Source organism: Myotis brandtii, unplaced genomic scaffold, assembly GCF_000412655.1.
Source record: "Myotis brandtii unplaced genomic scaffold, ASM41265v1 scaffold407, whole genome shotgun sequence".
NCBI lineage: Eukaryota > Metazoa > Chordata > Mammalia > Chiroptera > Vespertilionidae > Myotis > Myotis brandtii.
In genome coordinates this window covers 615493-616201 of record NW_005365639.1, presented here as the reverse complement: position 1 = coordinate 616201, position 709 = coordinate 615493, and positions in this window count along the sequence as shown.

Below are 709 nucleotides of genomic sequence, written 5' to 3'. Positions count from 1 at the left end.
GAGTTCTGCCCGCTGCCAGACAGTCCAGTTTCTCCCCGTATGAGCCCTGGGTCCCCAGAGACTCACCCGGAACTGGAGTTCAGAGCAGTTGGGAGCTTGTGGCTCCCTCCCGATTCAAAAAGACAGCCACGTCCTCAGGTGCCAGTCCCTTTCCACGCGTGCACTCGAGCCTCCATACCTCTGCACTCCACCTCCGCAGCTCCTCTGAGTCTCAGTGTGCTTTTCTCTTTCCTTCTAGTTGTAGAATTTCCACTCAGCCAGCCTTCCTGTAGTTCTGGATGATGTCCGTTTTGTCTTTTCGTTGTATTTTTGAAGTTGTTGTGGGAGGCAGCAATTTCTGGTGTTTACCTATGCCGCCATCTTGGTTCCTCTGTAAACTAGTTTTTTAAAAATGGCAACATAAAGTAACAGAATTGAACCAGCAGTTGGAAGACCTATAGTAGCAACAATGTATCTATTGGAGATCCCCCAGTGCTATTCATTAGTATAGGGGTTTATCCTCTGAGCTGGTGAGCAGACTGCCTGGGTTTGATTCCTGACTCTAAGCTTCTTGGTTATGCAATTTGTGGCAAACCTGACCTCTAGGTCTCAGTCTCCTCATCTGTAAATTGGGAATAATAATCATGGAGATGTGGTGAGGATTCAATAATATCTTCTCAATATAGAGGGCTCCGTGTAGTGCCTCCACACAGAATGAGCTCTCAAGAAA